Source organism: Spermophilus citellus (genome assembly GCF_964194105.1).
Source record: "Spermophilus citellus genome assembly, chromosome: 12".
NCBI classification, from domain to species: Eukaryota; Metazoa; Chordata; class Mammalia; order Rodentia; family Sciuridae; genus Spermophilus; species Spermophilus citellus.
The window spans coordinates 31,163,022-31,184,929 of NC_138198.1; the positions used below are offsets into that span (position 1 = coordinate 31,163,022).

At 40.3% G+C, this 21,908-nt stretch overlaps 1 long non-coding RNA gene across 1 annotated transcript; it reads right to left on the reverse strand.

Moving 5' to 3' along the window:
* Positions 1-543: 543 nt before the first annotated feature.
* LOC308631908 lies at positions 544-12,379 on the reverse strand. Its single transcript, XR_014018384.1, has 3 exons — positions 12,303-12,379; positions 7,099-7,149; positions 544-597 (listed from the first exon to the last, which is right to left on the reverse strand). It is a non-coding gene; the product is annotated as an uncharacterized lncRNA (long non-coding RNA).
* Positions 12,380-21,908: the final 9,529 nt, after the last annotated feature.

Below are 21,908 nucleotides of genomic sequence, written 5' to 3' on the forward strand. Positions count from 1 at the left end.
TTTCTTTGCTTTCATTAATTTTGTTATTCATCAGTTTAATTTAAACCTAACAGCTCCCAGGGTAAGAAAATTCAAAATTGCTCGCTTTATTGAGCAGACCCATCTATCCAAATTATAAAGTATTAAGACCCTGATGTCTGGGATTAGGTGTGTCTTATTTTTTATACTCTCCCTTTTCAATGGCCACTTTTAGAAATGATTTTGCTCTACTATTAGTGGCTCTGAAGATGTCTACTGACAGTGCAGGTTGCAGCCATTCTCCAAACTTACCTGTCACGACTGTCTTCACATTAATTTGCATGTTGGAATCCTTAAGGCTGCACAGAAGAACCTGTCTGATGTTAACTCATCTGTTTTTCCCTCTACTCTCCCTGAACTCACCTTGGGGATGCAGAGGTGTTCCTAGGGAGGAGGGTAACACGTGGAGAGCCTCTTTCGAGTTTAAGGATGAAGAGTTCTGGCTCAGAGGGGCAGGCAAAGCAGGGGGCTGCCGGTGAGGTCAGGTCCAAGGAGAGGTCAGTTCTGCCTTGGCTTGCACTCCAGCTTCTCAGCTCCTTCTCGTGTGCCTCAGCTGCCAACTGTTCCAAGTATTTGTATCTGAAAGTTAAATTCCAAAGGGTTTCCGTAAAAAGAAAGAGGAGCCCGTGGCTGATGGTTGTTTATGGATGAAACACCTGCAGGGTGAGCTGGTTTCCTGGTGCACAGAGCACGGCGCAAAGCTGACTGGAGGGTCAGTCTGCCAGAAACACCCAGCGGAGCCAAGATGCTAATGATTAAAAACCCTGCATCATTCATAACCAAACAAATTGCGGGAAGCGGCCACATCGCAGAGTCCCAGATCCTGCATCACTGCAGCAGCATTCCGTTTTGCTCTTTTAGGAACCATTTGCACCAATAAGCAAAATAGCAATAACGACCATTTAGAAGCTTTAACAGTGACAGCTGAGGACCAAACCCCCTCAGAGCACGCAGCTGCGAAATAGGAGGACATGCCTGGACTCGGTGTGATGGAAAGAAACAATGGTCCCAAAATAACAAAAGGGTCTGCTTGGATGAAGGCCTCTCGGAATTTCTGAACCTGCTTCAACACTAACAGCAATGCAACTGGAATTTACTTTGTTCTTTCAGCATCAACCATGGAAACTTTTTTTTATATTCTAAAATATTTCTGAGTAGGACTCAGAGACATCCAATAGCTTGGACCTGACGTCACATATAGTTTATTCATCAAAGTCAGTTTAAAAGAACAAAGATACATCTGTTTTGCATTTCAGGCAGGCAAAACCCACTGTTTATTAAGACCAGCTACCAATCATATTCCTCATAGTGTGCTTTATAGATCAGACCAAAATAACTCTGAAATATGTGCCTCTTCCAGATGTCTGCTAATTTTACCCACCATTATTTGTGCAGAATTCAGCTGCAGCAGGTCTCTGAGGATCTTACCGCTGAACTGTGAAATAGCTTACTTGGGACCCTCACTCCACACCCATCTGGATGCACTGCTTCAGCCCCTCCCAACCCACCAGGGACCCACCCAGGCATTGGACATGATGCTCCTAATTCACCAGGATGAGAAAGGCAAAGCACATATTTAGAATCTTTACAAAGGATGCATTTAGAAAGCAGGCACCTCTCCATCCCATCCTTGAGTGGGCGTGGCTCCCTGTCACCAGTACCCATTCTCCCTGCCAGCACAAAGGCAGACTGTCCTTCACCCATTCTTGCACGCCCTTCCCGCTCTGTGAAGCCTGCCTTGACCACCACATCTGGAAGCGATCTCGGTCCTGCCTCTGAACTCATGTCGGATATGTAGCCCATTCAACTCGGATGGCATTTTACATTTATGGCCTGGCATAGTCATCTTTTCACATGTGTACGTCTGTTTTCAACAAGCAGCTAATATGATTTTTCAGAACAAGGAAGATTACCATCCTTTGTTCTCTCCCTCAGTGCCTTGCATTTGTCAGCTAATGGAGAGCAGGCAAAGTGCACAGGGAGAAACCTGCACAGCAGCCTCCACCTGCACAGGCCCACCTGCGGCCCAGGGTACAGAGGAGCAAAGGCGCACCATTTCATTTTCATGGGCAGTGAGCCTGCTTTCCTGGTGAGTCTGATAAAAGATGTGTGATGGGTTGTGCATACAAACATCTGAGACTTGGTGACAGAGCAGATGCCTCATAGGGGATGAAGCTGTACCCAGAAAGAATCACACTCTGGACTTCTTTGCCAAAAGCATCACCTCTTCAAAAGGTGTCATGGTTTAGATCTGGAATCTCCCCAAGTTCTTGTGTTCAGAAGTGAGACTTCTGGGAAGTGAGGGCTCTGACCTCAACAGTGGATGATGAAATGGACTACTAGGAGGTGAGACCTAGTTGGAGGAAGGAGGTTAGTGGGGTCGTGTCCTGGGTGGATTTATCTTCTCTCCAGCCCCTCCCATTCTTCCTGTTTCTCTGCTTCCTGGTTACTTGGGGATGAGCAGATTTCCTCCAACACACCCCTCCACCATGATGCTCTGCCTCACCTCAGGCCTAGAACAATGGAGCCAACCAATCATGAACTGAAACCTCTAAAATAATGAGCCAAAATTAAACCTTTCCTCTAAGTTGTTGACTAACACAAAAGGTAAAAGAGGTAACAAAGAACATGTTTCTGAACTCAGTTAAGATGAGCAAGGAAACCTCCATCCCCTGCCAGGCTGGGAAATAAAAGGATTTTCATGGCAGCATGTTGAGACCCCTGGAAGCTTTTCAGATAGTTTACTCAAGGCCATGAATGCTGTCAGGCCAGGAGGAGGGAGCCCAGGCATTCTCACACTGAGTCCATGTCTAGGACAGGAGAAAGGGGCAGGCAAGGAAGGAAGTACAAATAAGACTATCCACAGAGGTCTAGAAGGTCAGAATCCAAGAACAGGAAACCAGGAAGTGTGGTAATGAGGCCTTGCACAAAAAACTTCCAATCAGGATGATGACCTTTTCCGGGGTTCGTGTTAGCTGGTCCAGCCTTGGTCCTGGCTTTCCATATCCCTCCCTATCCTTCCCTGTGGGCAGCCATTCTGGCAGGCATGGGCTGGCAAACAAAGGGTTCACACTACATTCTGGGGGACTCTCATCCCAGCTGCTGATCCCAGAACCAGAATAGATAAAATACAAAGACTACTCCTATGCATCCCTCGGTCTCACGGATGCCATCCTGGGGAAGAGTCAATGGTTTAACCAGAATCATCCCAAGGAATGAGGATGTAGACAAAAATGGCTGGGGTGGGGTATGGTGTTTAATGGGTACAGAGTTTCCGTTTAAAAAGACAAGGGATATGGAGACTGGTAACCCAACAACGTGAATATACCTGATAGTACTAAACTCTTGAACTATACACTTAAAATGGTTAAAATGTCCAAGTGTGTCCTATGTGCTTCATCTGTTAAAATATATATATATATATATATATATATATATATATATATATATATATATTTTTTTTTTTTTTTTTTTTTTTAAATGGCAGGGGCAGAGTGTCAGGGAGGACAAGAGTGAGGGACAGGGTTACCTGTCTTCCAACTCTAAACGATCCTGTCAACATAACTCTCATGACCTGGCCCGACCCCCTGACCCCCAAAGGAGCCCTGCCAAAAGTGACTGACTCCGCCCATGGCCTAGCTCTGCTAAGATTGTATATAAAGCCCAGAACCTGGCGGCCAGCAGCCATTTTATCCCTGAAAACGAGCCACAGCAGGTGTTTGTCCGATTGACCCCGCTGCTGAATAAAGAGAAGCTTGCTGATCTGAGATCTGCTCCCTGACTCCATCATTTGTGCGCTCACAATAGCACTGAACTTTTCTGGAAGAGGAGCAGCAGTGTTTGTCGATAGCAATCAGGGGTGAGGGTGGTGGGCTGGTACTCATGGAAAGAGGCACAGTAGCCAGCAGTGAGAAGTTACAGCTGAGCGACCCTCCTGCCCACAGGTCCTCTGGAGCCCTGGAGAGAAAGTTGGACCCATATCATGGCCTTCCCTTAGATAGTGACTAAAAGCCCCAGCATTCAGGGGCCCAAACACACTTGATCTGGGGAGCCCATCAGCCCATGCAGTGGCTGTCATGTGTCTACTGCCTCATGAAGCAACAGCAATGAACAGAGCATGAGGGAACCTCCTGTGCAAAGCCGGAGGTGTGGCTTCCAGGCTACAGAGCATGGCCCCAGGCACAGACCTTCCACCTTTGCTGCCTTCATCTAAACATTCCCATTTCTCCTCATTGTGTCTCATCCTGTTTGCTCATTCATCTTTTTACTTATTGACTGGACATTGGCTGAGTCCCTTTCATGTGCTAAAAACTCTAGTAACAGAATTAATAATAAACAAGAAAGGTAAATAAACTGCTGGAATAAACCCAGCATCCACCAGGGTCTGATGGCAGGGCTGGAGCTGTGGCTCAGGTTTTTTGCACAGGACTCTGTAGAAACCCAACCTGAGGTTAACCTAAATCTAGTCACCGACAATGTTTCCTGCTTCCTTCCTCCTGGAAACTCTCCCAAGCTTGGCTCCTCTAACTTCTATTCTCAGTCCTTTTAAGCAATGCTCGGAATCCTTTCTCACTGCTTCATTGTTGACTTTTGTGTATAAGTTCCAAACTCCCAAACCAGCCCCTAAATCTTGCCTGTGCTTGGTTTCTGAAAGCCATGCTCACCAGGTGGCATTTCCTCTTTGGATCCGGCTACCCAGCTCCCCCCTCAGACTAAAAAAAAACCTAGGCTGAACTGATGTACCAACTACCCCACCTCCACCCCAATATGTCCCCAGACTGGATCTCATTATACTCCACTCCACTCTCTGAAAAATTCATGCACTTCCCTTAAAATGGATCATATCATATAAAAACTTTTCTATTTTTAAAAAATTAGAAGCAGCAACTCCATAGAAACATTCCTGGTCTATCACTGTCAATAAAATTTGTCTGAAATCATGGAAAGATAAATTTTATTTTAACTGGATGGTCACTGGACCTCAACATAGCAAAACAATGATTATCTTCTTCAACTAACATGACACAAACCCCAAAACCATTGGTCATGACTCAGGCCATCATTCTCTGAGACTTTTCATTAAGAGTCGTTGAATCCTGGAAACGCCCCTCTTCAAGATAGAGTTAATAGGTGGAGTTCCTTTCTTATTTCTGAACCTCTTTCTACCTCTGATCTCCACTTAGTTGCTCCATTTATTTCCAAATTCCATTATATTTGGAGATCTTATTATTTCCTGGATTACCAGGAACACTCAAAACTTTCCAAATAGGGATTAGAGTATCTCTCCCTCACTCTTATTATCACCAGGTAATTCAAGAAACAAACTACCCAAAAAAGTGTTTGATCCAAACCAAAGGAAAATTATCGCCTGCTTTTTATCAAACTTCTGTGAAACCCCAATGTGGGCTGAGGGAAGGAGCCCTCATGGGGCCATGGGGAGTCTGCTCCTGCACCTGCTAAGGCAACCCAGGCAGATGGGCAGCTTGTGGTTGAGGAACAAAGGCAGAGAAAAATAGGGGAGGAGAGGATTGACAACTCCTCTACACAAGTCTGCCAGGCATAAACCCTTATTGGAAAAAAAGAGCAGCAAATAACCACCCCTGGCTTTTCAATGGTTCGGAAAAATTCTGAAGTCAGTCTGAACCACAAAGCACCTTGACATTTCCCCAGGAGCTGTCAAGCTTTGCCTATATAATCTGATGGTCAAGTTGTAGGAAGCTCAAAGTATAGACTCTGGAGGAAAAACTTTAAAAAAACATTCCTTAAGCCTGGGCAGAAAGTCAACAATATTTTCAGTAAGAGGGAGTATAATTTATACACCCCCAACCCATGTTATAAACAGACACTGGTTAGAGAAACAGAAGTTTCTTATTTCCTTACCAGCATCTTTCATTCTGAATTTACTAGCCACAACTGGTAGTTAGGATGACAATAATCTAATAGAATGTTGAAAATAAAGCATTGCTGTAGTTTTATTTATGAGGCTGACTTAAGCACCTAATTTTTTAATTGAGCACAGACAGTCTCCACTCTGCTCAGACTGTCTTGATCTATTTAGCTGATGGTGTCTAAAAAATTAGCATGATTCCACATCTTATTGGCACAGTCCAGAAATTATTAGGTTCCCAGCTGGCTCCAATACAAAAGGTGTAAAATGAGCCTTTCCGTCTCTCCATGCTGTAACACCATCTGGTGGCAGAGGTGACAACTGCAGTCTGTACAGTGTAGAGGGTAAAAACTTGTCTAAAACCAGTTTTTTTTTTGTTTACCTACATTTATCAAACACTGAGTACGCTAACTATTTTTATTGGGGTTCAAGCCCTGCTTCCACTGAAATTAATAAGCTAGCTTACAGCTTGAATATCTTAAAATACAGCTGCTGGTTCATTTGCTCATTTGTTTATTCTACATAACATTCCTAAGTGCCTACTACATGCCACACACTGTGGTGGGCACTGGGGGAAGCAAGGTAAACCAGGCATAATTCCCGACACTCAGAAGCTGGGTGCAACTCAGGAGACGGGGGTATGATCAGGCACAACCAGCAAGAGTCTCGGGTGTGTCTATCACCCCTTACTATGTGTGTGCTCAAATATTTGTTGAAGGAATGGCAATGAAGTGATATGGAAGCACATGCTAAAGGTATCTAACCTGGGCTGAGCAGTGGTGGTCCATGCCATGTCAAACAGTCATACACTGCACAATGGTGTTTTGGTCATTGATGGATGATATATACAACAATGGTCCCATAGAAGTAATTTCAAGGACAGATCCCAGCAGTTAAGTGACAAGTGACAATACATGTACTATGTGTCAGTAAGGTAATAGTAATGTGCTCATTTGGAGAGGAGCACACATGCATTCCACCATAACACTAAATGATAAAACTTTACCTGGAAAAACTTACACAACTATGGCACCCTTTCCCGTCCCCGCCCCCCCCCAATGCCAGTTACACAATGCTTTAGGTGCCTTAGAAGAAGTTAATATATTTTAATGAACACAGTCTCCTCTGCATGCTTGGGTAACAATGCAAAGTCACATACCATTTGGTTAGAATGGGAAAGAAGAGATACCAACCTTCCTTCTCTTGCTTGTCTTTGCTCTTCTCTTTTGTCTAAATACTCTCGGCTAATAGAAATATGCAGAACAAACGGGGAAGGAAAATAATAATAAAATTAGATGCTTATAAAATTACAAAGTTATTATTAACAGGGTATCATGAAAGCCTGCTATTTAGAAGTGAAAAAAACATGTTGTTCAATTTTTTAAAGTTTAAAGGCTGTACTTTAAAGTTCTAAACACAATGGATTTTCAATAAAATCACAAAGACATCAAAAAACAAAAATATAGGATTCACTCAGCAACACTATTACTCTGTGGGGAAAAAGGTAAGTAGTGAGGGAGGAAGAGAAGTTTTAAAATATACATTTAAAAATGTGGTGACTATGAGTAAGCAGTAGTTATTGGAGGTAATTAATATTTGACTGAGCTCCAGTAGTTCCATCATATCCATCTCATGAAATAAACTTCTTCCAGGCATGGTGGTGCTCACATGTGATTACAACACCCTGGGAGACTGAAGCAGGAGGATCACCAAGTTCAAGGCCAGCCTCAGCAACCGAGACCCTCTCTCAAAAATATTAAAGGGATGGGGATGTAGCTCAGAGGTAAAGCACTCTTGGGTTCAATTCCCCCCACCCCATACACACAAAATCAATCAATGTGTGCCCAAAGGTTGTGGCCATTTGTGTTATACTCTGCAGTTTGGACACTCCTTCCACAGTCCAGGGTTCTTTCTCCCCATCATCACACTCTCAGTTTCTAGGTCGGGAATGTTAGGATCTCTGACTTCATGCATTCTTTGTAGCCATATGATGCCCATCTTTGTTCAACTTTTTGTTTTTCTCTTGATCACGTTCCAACTCGAATCTGATTTTAAGACTATTTGGTTAGTCACCTCTCAGTGGACTATTTTCCTGGAGAATCAAGACATGGCTTTCTACAGTGACCCTCATGATGGAGCTTAGTATTCTATTCCTAACTGAATAGAGTCCCTAACTGGATTAAAAGGGACAGTACTTCATGAAGACTGAAGTAGGTTGGGGGTGGGCTGCAACTAGGACTCAGATTGGTCATCACTTATAAACATTATCCTTTTCCACACAAGAAATAAAATTTCTCATAACCTTGAAAACTTAAAACCACATTCAACAAAAACAACTGATAAGGAACAACAATAACAAAAAAAAAAAAAAAAACCACAGAAAGGTTAACAATTTAAGTTAATGAAACCAGTGAGAGGTGGCCTTTCTGATAACACTAGAGACCGCCATGTAAAGCTCTTCCTATATCCTTTTTCAGGTCTCATTTCATTCATTCTCAGAATATGGAATTGCAGCTACTATAATTGAGTTGCCTATGCTCTGCCCTGATGTTAGCTTCCTTTCCGGAAAAAAAAGTCATTCTGCTGGGTATGTCTGCTCTCTTAAATGAGAAGTGAAAATCATTTGGAACCAAGAGCAAATGGCAGACAGCTATGAACAATCTCCTATGGCAGGGTATCCAAGTCTAATCCTCAACTCTGTGTGCATGTGTCACACATAAGGGGCTCAATATATATTACAATACATTCTTTTCCTATTCTCTTATACCCCGGGGGATCTACACATGAATTCTAGACATTTTGGTGTTTTCCATGGGTCTCAAAAACTGTTCATACTTTGAAAAAAATTTTTTGTAGTTACAGATGGACAGAACGCCTTTATTTCACTTATTTGTATGTGGTGCTGAGGATTGAACCCAGTGTCTCACGCATGCTAGGCAAGCCACTGTACCACTGAGCCACAACTTCGGCCCTTATTCATATTTTTCAATTTCTGTTTCGTTTTCAGATTAGATAATTCCTACTGTACCACCTTCAGGTTCACCGACTCCTTTCTTTTCTGTTGCTCAGCTAATGTAATTTTTTCATTTTGATTTAAAACATTTTTAAGTTCTATATGTATGTATACAGCTTTTTTTGTTTTTTGTTTTTTTTTTTTTCTTCGCAGAAATATCTATTTGTTTCAAGTACATTTGTCTCCTACTGTTTTTTGTTGTTGTTTGGGGAGGGTACTGTGGATTAAGCACAGGGGTGCTTTACCATAGAGCCACATCCCCTGCCCATTTTATTTTTTGGGACAGGGTCTCACCAAGTTACTTAAAGCCTTAAAGCTGAAGTTGGTCTTGAACTTTCAATCCTCCTGCCTCAGCTTCTCAAGTTGCTGAGATTACAGGCATTGCCACCATGCCCAACTGTCCTTACTTCTTGAAGCACATTCACAGTAGCTACTTTAAAGTCTTTTGTAATAATTATGACATCTTCTTCATTTTGTGGTTATCTTTTGATTATCTTTTCTCTTCGAGTTAAAATTTTCCTTGGGTTGTGGCTCAGTGGTAGAGAGTTGCCTAGCACAAGTGAGGCACTGGGTTTGATCTTCAGCATCACATAAAAATAAATAAGGCATTATTGACCATCTAGAATAAAAATATTGTTTAAAAATGCTTTTTTCCTGTTCTTTGCAGGACAAGTTATTTTGAATTGTATTCTATAAATTTTAAATATCCTATAGTGAGTTTCTGGGCATTTCTACCAAAAACAATCTTGATTTTTGTTTTAGCAGACAATCAGGATAGGTTCAGCCTGTGAGTTCTGGCCTGCCTTCTGATGTTGTTTCCAATATTAGCTCAGTTTGCATCTACTTTTAGTGTTACTAAGATCAGGTCCTGTGTGCACCACCCATTGGCTAGTCAGGGACCTGGGTGATGGTCCTCTATTTAGTTTTTAAAAGCTGTGGTATGTGGTTCACGTTCAGAGCCTTCACTTGCACACATCAGAGATGGGCTCAGGAGTGCTCACTCGATCTCCCTGCTCTTTGTGACTAACACTTTCAGGCTTCCTTGGTTTCCTTGCTGGTCCTTCAGTCAAAGCTTGTGGCTTTAGTTGCCCTGCTCTGTTGCATACTTTGCTGACTGCACTTTTATCCAGCCAAACAGCAGCAGAAGGCTAGACAGGAAAATGATTTGCCTAGTGTCACCAGGCCACTGCTCTGCTGGACAGGGGATGGGCTCTCCTCTCAGAGTGTAGGCTCCGGCCTGGGTGTTACTGCTATCCTGTGCCTTTGAAACAATACTGCTTGGAAGCTGGGCCAGGAGAAATAGAAAAAAGTAAAAACGGAGAATTTCTCTACTCTGACCCTTAGGAACTACTTTGTCTGTGCCTCAGTCCAGGAAAAGAGGGCTTCTTTTGGAGTTCTTTTGGTCCACATTGATTTGCAATTCTAAGTTTTGGGTTGCTACTGAGGTCATGTCATGTGATACTGGAGAAAAATAATGAACTCTCCCTGGTGGAATTTTAAATGCTCATCTCCTCCCTCGATTCACCTGCTCTTTCAGAGCTTTCAGCTCTGGATTCTGTCCATGATTTATGAGTGCACTCAGTGATTCAATAGGAGTGACAGGAAACAATGTGCCAATTTCATTTGTCTCAACATTGACGGCATTTTAAGATAGGGTACCAATAAAAAATTTGGGGTATGTAGGCTAATCTCTGAATTTTCCACATCTTTCAGTCAAATTCCCTGTTGCTATTTGGTGGCAAAGTATGCAGATTTTTCAGAAAGCCATAAATCAGGAAACATTTAACTAGTTCCAGGAGTTTTAAAGATAAGTTGTTACAGAAAAGACCAGTTTTTCAAACTACTTCATGAGAAATGTGAATACATGGATGACGTTTCCAATATCTTTCAGTAGAAGTATGACAGCTCAGGGTGTGCCACTTAAGTATGGTAAAGCAGCAATGCTTTACTTCACGTGATTCATACACCCACTCTTATAAAAGCCAGGATTAGCATTTCGCCCATGAACTTGGGGTATCTGTTTCCAAGAAATAGTGAGTTATAGCTTAACAACTTCACAATCATTTTTTCTTCTTGGTACCGGGGATTGAACCCAGAAGTGCCTAAACACTGAGCCACATTACATTTCCAGCCCTTTTTATATATTATTTTGAGACAGGGTCTTGCTAAATTGCTTAGGGCCTCCTTAAATTGTTGAGACTGGCTTTGAACTTGTGATCCTCTTGCCTCAGTCTCCAGAGCTGCTGGGATTATAGGTATGAACCACCACACCCAGCAATTTTTATCATTTCTACAATTACACATACTCTTGCTGGCTTCTGGAGAAAAACTAAGTTGTTCAATTTGTTAAGTCCTCACTGACAATGCCTTATATCACTTATTGATCCAACTGAGAATGATCAATGGAAATAATTACCAGAGGAACTGAAGGAAGGAAACAGGATGCAGAGATAGTGAGAGGTTGCAACGAAGAGATCATGTAGATGTTCTAGGAGAGACGTCTAGGAAGATGAAGGGGAGAGAGTACAGAAGTAGGAGAAATGGGGAAAAGTAGAAATGGAAAGCAGGTAAGCTGATAGGGAAAGGAAGAAAATGTGTTTAAGGAAAGATTCAGCAAGTGGATTGCATTCCATGAAGACCAGGGAAGGGGGTGGAAGGAGGTGGTCCTAGAGAAGAGGGAACAGGTGAACTAGCAGAGGAAGAAGTGGAGGGACACTGGACTTGGTGGGGGAAGACAACCCAAGACATGAAATCTATAACAGGCCACCATCCAGGGAAATATGCTTGAAGCTGGACAGAGACCAGGAAATCAAGGGGCAATGGGTTGGGGGTAATCAACAGAATGAATTTTCCTCCATCATGAAGTGGGATTATTGTTGCTATATACGTATATACACACATAAATAATATATATTATATATAGTATATATATATATATATATATATATATATAATACATATGTAACAATAATATATATAAAATAATATTAAAGATTGCTACAGTAAGAAAAACATTTTCTTCCAGGCATCCAATAGAATATGAATAAAACATGAGGACCTTTAGAGAGAAACAGCAAATCAGATTAAGGCAATTAGCCTCTGTGTCCTCAGGAAGGCCTGGATAGAACCATTTTGGATAATGGATAACCCAGTAACACACAAATCCCTAATTGTATTTGGATCTTCCTGCCCTATGGTTAGAGAAAGGTCAGAACAAATCAGTTCCAGCCTACTGTAGGTAAGTCTTGTTTCCTTAAAGATATACACAGAATTAAAAACAAATAGATTATTTTGTACATTTTGGCACTGTATTGATACACAGCTATCAAGTCAGATGGTTTGAGCTGCAATCCATTATTAAAAGAATCTTAAAATCCTTCTTACTTGAATTTGTTTCTCTCTTCCCGTTCTATTCTCTGCAACCTTTCTTCTCTCTCCTGTCGCCGCCTCTCTCTCTCTGCTGCCAGTGACTCTTGGTGCTGCCTAAAGGATGATGTGAGAAGACCACTCAGTGATGACCTGAAGGTACAATGAGTTCATGTTTTAGTTGCTTGGACTGTTAAAAGTACTGAAGCAGGAATCAGTCGCAGCTTGGTTAGAACTGAGGGGCTGCTAGTATCTAGGCACTGCTTGGGGAAAATTATTGAGCGTCTCAGGTTGATTTCAGGAATTTTGTCCGTCAATGGTGATATGCAATCTGCTTCAAGCACTGCTAGGATAAAAAGGTGGTTACATAAAATACCAAGCAACATGGTATATGCTTGGCATATAGTAGTCAATCAATCACAAGGTATTGTTATAAATAGAAAGTATTTCAGTAAAATGCATAAAATAAAAAAATATATATCTTTAAAATCTATGTTAAGACATTGATAACCTGGAATCACCTTTCCAACTAAAAATGTTTTCTATTATGTACTAAAGATATTTTACCATATACCAGTTTTTTTAATATGGAACCTCAAAACAATGGTGTCATCTTAAAACAAGATGTTGAGAAGACAGATGAGGAGAACAGCAATGGTCTAAAAGGAAAATAAAGTAAATTTCCCCTGCATCAAGAATTTCCCATGATTTCCCATGTTCAAAGAATGATCCCTGGCTCTTGGTAACACCACACACTCTGGTCTATTCACTAAGGATGACATTGTGGGTATGTCAGCTATGTAGGTGCTTTGGTGGGGAATCACAGGGGTAAAGATCGTAAGAAATGTCAGCAGAGAATGGGTGGGAAAGGGAAAAATCAGGTAACTCCATGGACAAATAAAGGGGTTATCTGGGGAATCTGTTGTGCCTCTGAAGGTTGTTGCTTTCATTTATGAAACAACAAAACTTCCAAAGCCAAGATATAAACATTTATGAAATGTATTTTTTTTCAATTTATTTATTGAAGGATATAGCTGGGATAAAATAATACTTGAATTCAAATATGCCTGCAGAGTGGGGAACACAAGGCCTCTAGTGCAGGAGAAAAGGTGAGTCACCTGTGGCTGTCGACTGGGGTGGAGAAGGAAGTGGAGGGGAAAAAAAAAAAAAAAAACACTGGCCCTGTAACCAAGTCCTATATTCCAGGCTCACAATGGAGCTTCTACATCAACCCTGGACACTTGGGCATAGACAGATTTATCTTTCATGTAAAATAAGTTCAGACCTTGCCCTATCTGACCTCTGTCTTCTGTGAATTACTGTTATAGTTTTTAAATGCTATATGAAACCAATGTAATCCACAGTTAAAGTGAAGGGGTTTATTATCTCTTGCACACTGATATAAATTGTTAAAGACATAACAGGGTTAATAAGTTTTATCTGATAGATGCACCCAGCACCCCAAATTTGAGAAAATACATTAGATCCACAGACTTTTTAGAAACTGACCATCTTGAATGAATGCCAAGAATTGGTTCCCTCATGACCATAACACAATCAAGTTGAAAAAAAGCTAAATTTGAAAAGAAATTTACATAGTTGGAAAATTTAGTTTACTTCTAAATAACTCAGGTCAAAAAAGAAAAATACAGAAAGCTAAAAAATACAAAGGGTACCATAATGAAAAAGCTGTACGTCAGGGTTTGTAGGATGCTTGTAACATATTTAGAAATAAATCTATTGCCTAAGTATTTATATTAAAAAAGAGCAAAAGTTAATGAGTAGTCAACCCAACAATTATAAAACTGAATAAATTCAAAGATAAAGGGAAAGAAAGAACAAAAACTTTAAATTGTACACCTATTTATAAGAACTTTTATCAAACTTAAAAATAGAAGAAAACTTTCTTAATCTGATGGATGTTCAGCAGAGACATTTTTAAAAATTGTGGTGAGCATTATTCTTAAAGCTGAAACACCAAGTAATTGCATGTTAGAAATGATATGAAGATGCTCCTATCATTGCTCATATTTGACATTGTTCTGATGGCCCTAGCCAATACATGAAGAATAGATAAAAAACTTAAGAAATTCAATGCCATCATTTGCAGATAACTTTTATCAGCTATGTAGAGAGATCAAGTTATTAAAATTAACAATTCCAGTAAGTCTCTACATGCAAAATATACAAAAATCAACTGCATTTTCATATAGACCTTACTAAGTTAGCCATAAGTTAACTATGAATTATGTAACTCATAATTCATGACCATAAAAAAAGATTCTTATAAAACATTTTAAAACTCAAATATGGGCTGGGAGTATTTCTCATTGGTAAAGTACTTGCCTAGTATGTATGAAAGACTCAAGTCCATGGTAATTGTATCATATTCATGAATAGAAAGATACAGTCAAGATACCAATTCTTCTTTTCCTCAATTAATACAATTTCTGCATACCTCTAACTCAACTTCCCAAAAGGACTTTTCATGAAACTTTACATGCTGAGGTCCAAGAATAATCAACACAATTTTGAACAAGAACAAAACAGCATTGGTCCCACTAGATATCAAATTTATTCTATAACCACAATGATCAAGTGCATGAATTGAAATATGGAATAATGGAATGAGTAGAGCCAGGACATAGATGCTCAAGATATACAAGATACATACCATATATATATCATATACATTATAAAATTAAAATGTATATTTTACTTGGATTTGCATATTAGAATTTATATTAAGTTATAAATTATGTATAACATGTACAAATGTATATTTCATATAGATGGAATAAAGAATCATGACATGTCAGTACATATCTTCAAGGAAAGTACAAGACTATTTAACAAATGCTGCTGGGACTACTGTTAGCTATAAGAGTAAAATATAACTAGCTCTGCCTCACACCCAAACAAAAAAATTCTAGCTAATTTAAGTGAAAAAAGCAAATCTTTACAACTTTTATATCCCAGGATAGAAAAAAAAATTTAGATGAAAAAGGAAACTGGATAAACACGTATAAATTTTAAAATTTGTATACATTGAAAACCACATAAAGAAAATCAATGGCGTAGAAGCAGCTACTTATGACATGTATAAACCAGAGGATTTGAATACATTGTACAAATATAATACCCTAAAATCAGTATGAAAAAGATAAACTACCCTGTAGAAAAAAAAACAGGCAGAGAATAATAGGTATTTCACTGAATAACAAAGTTAAACATCCAATAAACATGTGAACGATGCTCATTTTCACTAGAAAATCAGGAGAAGGAAATGCAGGCTAAACCCAACAGTAAAATTCCAGATCCATTCTCTTCATGCCCTAACTGATCCCTATAACATAAGATTAAAGGACTCCGAGATCGTCTGTCCTGGATATATATAAACCATTTTAGTCATACTAGAAACAACAGTTACAAATACAATATTCAAAAGTTAAGTTTCTCTAGGTCTCCTGCTACCCAGATAAGTTCAGCACGTGGCAGTATCAATATCAACCTGGTCCTACAAATACTATTTCTGGAAGTTTCTCAAGGTATAATACAAATGCCACATTGCAGCACACAAAGGGAATAGCCCAAATTATCACTACAAAAAGATCTCCCAAATTCAAGCTAGCATGGTAAATGCTTTTTAACGGTATCTTTTATATTTTATCTTTCATAGTAAGTTCTCTAGAAACACCTACAGTGTTTGGAAGTTGTTGCAGTGTTTCTTAGCTAGTTTGGGGACAAAGTGGTGTAAAGGAATGAGCACAGAGCTTACAATGAGAAAATTTTAGTGGGGATAGTCACTTAACCTTTTCAAGCCACTGTTTACTTCTTTGTAAAATGGGGATAGTCATACATACAACTCATGAGATACCATATAGTTTAAATGAGAATGTCTGCATGAATTTCCTTCAAGTAGCATCTGGGCCATGGTAGGCCCTCAAAAGATACCATTTCATGTTGGAATGTAAAATCTGTAGGTGGCGACGGAGAGGGATGCACAGTGCAATTCAAAAAACCATGTCTGGAGAATCACCCTGGCACTTCCCAGCCAGAGAGGTGCCAGCGGGCAGGGGTTCCACATGAATCTTCCCATCATGGCTACCAGCTGGATCAGTGGTCAGGACTGTGTAGCACCCGAAAATACACCTGGAAAGCTGAAGTCATCGGAAGTTACATCCAAGGCAGCTGTGACCAAGTGAAGCCATAGGAAAGCAGATGGCAAGAGGCCAGAGGGGGAGAGTTTGCAAGAGACTGGATGATATACTCTGAGCAACAGAAGCTGCAATATTTAATCCCAGAATTGGCCCTCAGCCTTCACCTGGCTAAAGCCTCCCTCACTGGAACATTTGGAACAGGGCCTTTGAGTAGAAAATGACTGGTAGTAGCAGCTCCCATTTATGCAGATAGAACCAGCTGTTTTAATCCATACAACCTCTTATACCAAGTTTTCTCATTGTCCCCTTTAGAAAATGAGGAGACTGAGGCACAAAGAAGTTACATCGAGGATGTAGAAGAGTGGGGCCAGAGTCCACATTGACCAGCATCCCTTCTCGTATACCTCTAGTACGGAGAGTACCATGGGCACAGCACTTGTCACAGTACACTATCAGCATAATTACTTTTTTTCATTTCTTCTCTAGAGATGATCACTATCATAAATTTTGTCTTTATCATTGCCCCCCATATGTTCTTATATTTTCTATTGACAGCTTAGGTTTTGGAATCAGATCCTATTTTGTGGCTCATCTCTCTGGCCTGGCATGTGGAAGAACCATACTGCCTGAAGAATCGATTAACTATTGAGTAAGAAGCATGAAGTGAGAACAACTTGTAGGTCCCAGTCTCAGTGCTGCCTCCAACCCCTAGCCCATTCTCTATAGGAAAACACATGATGATGATCTATGGAGAAGGAGCTGCTTGCACAAGGCCCTGTCCTCTGGCAACAGCTGAGTGAAAGCAGAGTAGGTTCCTGCCTTGAAGCAGCCATCCAAAGGCAGGCTGTGCAGTGTCACCAGAGGCTTCCAGGGCAGAAGGCTGAGCTAATTGCAGATCCACACTCAGACTCTGAACTGAGAGCTGGGGAGAAACAGAAGTCATAGATCTGCAGGTAGGAGGCTCTTAGTGGCCCAGTATGAGACCCAATTAAGATGCCAAACTATGGAAAACAAACCCAAGTCTTATGAGCATAAAAATTGACAGTGAATGTGTAAGAGACAGAGGTGGTAGAAACAGTAAGCAAAGGGACAGACTCAGGAGAGAACCACATGGGAAGGGACGAAGACATATTAAACAACAACAGACCACAAAGCTAAGAAATCTGCCAGGGACACCTGATGGCTCTGATCTTTGGTGCAGAAGATGGCCATGAAAGATGGTGCGTGTTTGGCCCTTCAACCTTCCCTGGATACACAGGAGGTCTTTACCATGTCCAACAAATCATGGTGTCGATAGTCCTGGGAGTTCTTACCTAGCCTCCCATCTCTGGGAGTACCCCAAGCTCAAAGGAGCTTAACTACTAATAAAAGAGAAAGAGAATACAAAAAAATTATACCAGCATGAAATAGCCCTGCAAATAACAGTAAATTTTAGGTTTAACTTTTTAGATAAAATTATACTGACAGAGCCAAATCCAAAAATCAGTGAGTATTATCAAAGCTGCCTTCTCTCTGCACCAGAGTTCATGTGATATCTTAACCCAGAATTCACCATCAGGGGTACGTGCTTACATGACATGGTTGTCTCCACATGAAGGCTCACAGCAGCACTGAGGTGCTCCCCTCAGTTAATGTTACTTGTATTCTCGTTCTCCTGACCACATGACAGGGCTTTCTGGAACTCCAACTTTGCTTCAATTTTTTTGCTTTCTGGGAGTGTTCACTATTGCCAAAAAGCCTATCACATGGTAATTAGCATTTAGGAGCATTTACCTTAGCCTAGCCCCTTTCCTATACCATCCCCCATTTTTTGAAGGGAAGAGGGAAAGTCCCAAGACTTACATTGTTTTTTTCATAAGTTCAGCATTACCTCCATTATGCTAATTTGAGTAGCAAAAGGACTGGTGCCAGGAAGAACCAAAAACTATATACGTGATAAGCAGAATGATTTCTTAGATTCATAAAGTTACATGTGTTCTATAGCACAAGGGAATTTCATATAAACAGTAACTTTTCCTTTTCCCAAGATTTCCTTGCCTTTCCAGTGGTAAAGTGACCTTCCAGAACAACTCAAGACAACCAACCAGTCCGATCTGGACCTGGAGTTGTTTGGAATGTCTCTTGGCTCTTCACAGAGTGAACCCACTGCCTAAACTGTGCGAACACAACCGACCGAGATAACTTGATCACAAGTGGAGGGAGTTTTGTTTGTTTGTTTTTTGGTCAACAACGTCTTTCTTTTTAGATGGGTTGGCATTTGTTGACCTAATAATCTGCAAATAGACTAAACATAAAAATGAGAACTCTTTATAAAGATAAAGCTAAGGCAAATGGGAGAGACAAAAATATATTAGTGAAACAAACACTTGAGAATCATGCAAAATATAATTTTAAGTCTGCCAGCTAGTCTGTAAATTACTTTTTGAGCAAAGTGATATAACTTTAAACTTAACAGTCAGCAGGCCAATCCTCTTCATTTATTACACAATATTTAATGGGTGTACAAAACAGACAAAATGTTGTGGCAGCTTCTTTCAAAAAATGGTCTTTTGGGCTGTGATTATGACTCAGCATATGTGAGGTTTTGGGTTTGATCCTCAGCACCATATAAAAATATATGGGAGGGGGAAAAAAAAGCAGTCTCTCCACTCACCCTGAATATGGGCTCAATGTGGAACTTGCTTTGGCCAATGCAGCAATCAGAGACATGATATGATAAAAGCAAAGGCTTGAACCATTTTCCCAAAGGTTACTCCCATGTTGCCCATGAGAGCCCAGCAAGTGCCACCACATAAACAAGATGGGACCAGGCAACTGGATGACAAGCCCACTGCCCAACAGCCCTGTCAGCACAAATGGTAGTGGGCCAATCATTAGATACAGATAACCAGGAAGGCCAACATCTGGCTGCTAACCCCTGAACACACCCAGCTGAGTCCACTCAAGGCGAGCCTGGCCAAAATAGAAAATAAGCAGAATCACTTGGTGAATCCTTGTTGTTTTAAGCCACAGTTGTCATTAGTGTTTTCTTACATAGTAAGAAACAGGATGGGTTTTTAGAATATTTTCTTTGTCAGAAGAAGCTGGTACATTTTTGTTGACTTTCAATAAAATCTGAATGCAGGCACAATTAAAAGTCATCTTGCAATCTAACCGATCAACTAAACTCATCTCACTGTTCCCCAGCTACTCAAGCTATTTACCTTGCTTCCCAAAGAGTCCAGCCTCCTTTGCTTACCAGCCTGTTGCTTCCTGAAACACTCTCCCCTTTTATCTTCCCCAAGTTCTTCAAGATACCTCACTTAATGATCACAGAGGACATGTTATTTCCCTGAACCCTTAGTTGTATCCGTGTGGCACATCATTACAAATGATTGGAGAATGAACACCATTTTTAATGAGGCTGTAAACTCAGAGCATGGTCCTCATCTCCTCATCCTTTCCTCCCCACACCTATCCCGTTATATCTCAAGCTGAGTGTCAATACGCACCAATTCAATTATATCAGTGATTCCAGAAAGTGGATAGATGTACAGACCGCAACCCCATTATGTCCATGCTTTTTCCTTTTCTATCTCTAGAGAAATTAGCTTTACCAATACAAGTTACCACAAAATAAATCTTGGCACACTGAACAATAGATTTTCTACATATAATTCAAGGTCTATTTCGGTGGTTTAAAAAAAAAGCTAGCTTTGGGATTTCTACTTTCAGGAAACATGGAGTAACAAGAGCCAGATCTGCCTGCACCTGAAATAACTGAAAACCAGACAAAATGTACAGAACAATGGCACACCAAAGACTGGACATCAGATGGTGCAAGTCATGACAACTGAGAGAAGCAACAGAGGTGATTTCCCGGTATTGCCCTCATGTACTGCTTGGAGAAAGTTTTCAGGCTGTGACAGGAAGAGAAGTCTGAGTAGAGGAGATGCAGCTGGAGTCTGGAGATGCCAATGTGGCCAAGTTGGCAGGGCAATGTACCAGAAAGGAGTGACACAGACAGACTTCATTGCATGTGCAGTTTCAATCAACTATTCAGTTGAGGACTGATCAGCACCTGTGTGAAGAAATTACCTGAGGCCAAGAAGAGAATGACTCAAAAGAACTAGAGCAAACAGTGTCTAGAGATTACAGAGAGCAGGCCTGTTCCCATCAGAGGGAAAAACCTGGTAATCTAGGGGGCAATGGTTCAAGTTCTAACAAGTGTTTTCCTTCAGAAGTAGAAAAATGTTGGACTTTAGAAAGCTCTGGTTCAATCTAACAAAGCTAAGAATGGAAGACCCAGAAGGACCAAACTTTCTGAATTAATTACATCAAAACCAACCTCAAGAATATTTGTAGCACCCAACAAGGTAAAATTTGTTAAGATGTGGTATCCAATAAAGAAATGACTATGTATACAAAGTAGTTTAATAACACAAGCCATAATGAGGGGGAAAATAAATCATTTGAAACTAATCCAGAAATGACAGAGAACAGAATTGGTTGATAGAACATGAAAACAGTTACTGTAACTATAGCCCACAGTCAAGAAGCTAAAGACTTAGCATGTTACACCATAAGTTATAAAAAAGAACCCAGTTGAAAGATTGTCACTGCAGAAAAACATGATTAGTTACATGGCAATGTAACTATTCAAAATGAAACAGAAATAATGAAGAAAAAAATCAACAGAGTGCCAATAAACCAGGAAAATTTCAAGTTGCCCAGTACACATGTAATTAGAGTTATAAAAGAAATGAAACAAAGTTTAATAAGTACTGAAAAATCCAACTGTAAACCCAGATTCAAGAATTTCAACAAGTCTCAAGCACAAGAAACACAGAGAAAACGACACCAAGACATTATCAACCAAATTGCTAAAAACATATAATAAAGAGGAAGTCTTAAGAGAAGCCAGAGAAAAAAGATACACTATACACAGAGGTACAAAAGTGAAGGGGCTGAAGACATTGTCAGAAGCAATATACGGTAGAAGAAAACAGCAACATCAAGGAAGGAAGGGAGGGAGACCTATGGACCTGTAATTCTTTATCCACCAGAAGCTATCTTTCAAAAAGTTGCAGGGAAGAGATTTTTTTTTTTTAGGCACAAATACAGAAATAAAATTCATCATCTAGCTCTGCCCTACAAAACATTCGAATGTTGACAGAAGGCAAATGCTACCACCTGGCAAAGTTGATCTGCGCAAAGGAATAAGGAGAATCAGAAAATAGATATAAAGATAGATATAAAGCCTTATTTTTTAATATACCTTTATTTTATTTATTTTTATATGGAGCAGAGGATCGAACCCAGCGTCTCGAATGTGCTAGGCGAGCGAGCACTCTACCACTGAGCTACAACCCTAGCCCCATAAAGCCTTATTATTATATAAGCATATTTAAAAGATAATATACTGTGTAGAATGAACAACGATGTATCACGAGGTTCAATACACATTTAAAAGTAAAACACAATA